Source organism: Cebus imitator, unplaced genomic scaffold, assembly GCF_001604975.1.
Source record: "Cebus imitator isolate Cc_AM_T3 unplaced genomic scaffold, Cebus_imitator-1.0 Scaffold19, whole genome shotgun sequence".
NCBI classification, from domain to species: domain Eukaryota; kingdom Metazoa; phylum Chordata; class Mammalia; order Primates; family Cebidae; genus Cebus; species Cebus imitator.
The window spans coordinates 3,265,365-3,267,767 of NW_016107334.1; positions in this window are offsets into that span (position 1 = coordinate 3,265,365).

The following is a 2,403-nucleotide window of genomic DNA, read 5'->3' on the forward strand; positions in this document are numbered from 1 at the left end:
GATCTCGGCTCACCGCAACCTCCGCCTCCTGGGTTCAGGCAATTCTCCTGCCTCAGCCTCCTGAGTAGCTGGGATTACAGGCACGCGCCACCGTGCCCAGCTGATTTTTTGTAGTTTTAGTAGAGACGGGGTTTCACCATGCTGACCAGGATGGTCTCGATCTGTTGACCTCGTGATCCACCCGCCTCGGCCTCCCAAAGCGCTGGGATTACAGGCGTGAGCCACCGCGCCCGGCCCAGATATGTGTTTTAACAAAGCTTTTGTTTTCAAGGAATTATTTTTATTTATTTATTTATTTTGAGGGAGAGGAGATAGAGTCTCACTCTGTCACCCAGGCTGGAGTGCAGTGGCACATTCTCAGCTTACTGCAACCTCCACCTGCTAGGTTCAAGCTCTTCTCCTGCCTCAGCCTCCCGAGTAGCTGGGATTACAGGGGCCTCCCACCACACCCAGCTCATTTTTGTATTTTTAGCAGAGATGGGGTTTCATCCTGTTGCCCAGGCTAGTCTTGAACTCCTGACCTCAGTGATCTGCTCCCCTCAGCCTCCCAAAGTGCTGGGATTACAGGCGTAAGCCACTGTGCCAAGGAAGGATTTTTAAATTATTGTTTTCTCCTAAATTCTTGTATCTTAGATTGACATCATTTGAACAAGAATCCTATCTGATTGCACAGAACAGAGACTCTGAACACCTTGAGTATTTGCTGTCTTTTAATGGCATTACTGACAGTGAACTGATGTGGAGCCAAGGCAGAGTGTTCCACTTTGCTCCAGATGTGCTGTGACATCATGAAATAAAACTCAAGTCATCTGTCCCCTTCTCCTTGCCTGGGATTTTAAAATCATTAAGTTGGGTGCAGTGGCTCACTGTAATCCCAGCACTTTGGGAGGCCAGTGCAGGAGGATTGCTTGAGGCCAGGAGTTCAAGACCAGCTTGGGCAACATAGCGAGATCCTATCTCTAAAGAATGAAATAAGATAAAATAATTAAAAATTAAAGTAGTTACATTTTGTTTGGCTTGTCTATATTAATCCTTTCCAAATCTGAAACTAATTATTAGGGCAGTGGTAGGGGATGGGATTAGGCTGGGTAAGCCTCAGTTGATTATGACGTACCTTGCCCTTAAGAACTACCAGTTTGTTTTCCTTTCGGTCCACTTAAAAGCAACTGAAGGAAGCCGGGCATGGTGGCTAACACCTGTAATCCCAGCACTGTGGGAGGCAGAGGTGGGCAGATCACCTGAGTTCAGGAGTTCAAGACATGGTGAAACCCCATCTCTACAAAAATACAAAAATTAGTCAGGTGTGGTGGTGCACGCTTGTAATAACAGCTACTCGAGAGGCTGAGGTGAGAGAATCACTTGAACCCAGGAGGTGGAGGTTGCAGTGAGCTGAGATCGCGGCACTGCATTCCAGCCTGGGTGACAGAGTAGGACTCTGCCTCAAAGAAACACAACAAAAAACCGAAGGGTATACAACAAGGATTTAGTAAACCAGTAGGAAAGAGTTCTATGCAGTTAGAGAAGCAAAAATCAGCTATGTAAATTGCCTTTACTTTGGTCTTGAGAAAAGCAGAAGGAACCCATTGCCCACTAGAAAGGACTTAAAGTTAGTCTTGAGAGCTCTGTCTTGATGAAAACACCAAGTAAGGTCAAGGGCAAGCTGGCTGGATTGATGAGAAATGGAAATCAGGCACCTTTCTCATAGGCTAGTGCTACCTAGAAACGTTTTCAGTCTGCTGGGAGAACCAAACCATGGTGCACGTAGTAGGATCGTGTTCATTCTGCATATCTCAAGTCACAGTCCTCCAGATATTCAACCACTGTGCTAGATTCTGTTGTTTGCACAAGGGTCATGAAATCTTTAGTAGCTAAGGAGGCTCTTTGACAAATAGATTTCTTGCATATAATGTAAAAGGGGCTCATTCAGAGAACTACACATTTACTACACATTTACTTGTGGTTAGATATGAGAAACTGAAGCTTTGAGAATTGTCATTTCCATAAGCATGCTGCAATAATTGTGTTCTGTCTACAAAAATGGAGAAATACTTAATCTTTGCAGCTTTTTATTAGCTTCGAAAAAGGGAATACAAGTATTTTGATACTTGACTTTATTTTAAAGGTACTGGCAAGCAAGGAAAGATACTCAATTTGCTAAATTGTAGCATAGATTTGAAAGACAGGGAATTTTTTTGTTGTTGTTATTTTGATTCTTTCTGATTCAGAACCTGCATGAGTTTCCATTCATGGGATAGAGAGCCCCACCAAAGCCAACTCAGTCTCCTGTTATTGCAGAAATTTAAAGGTTACTTGAGCTGATTGATATCAATTAAAATAAAAGCATCTAATGCCAATTTATTAAATGCCCTATTTAATCTCCACATCCCAGGTTCATTCTCTCTC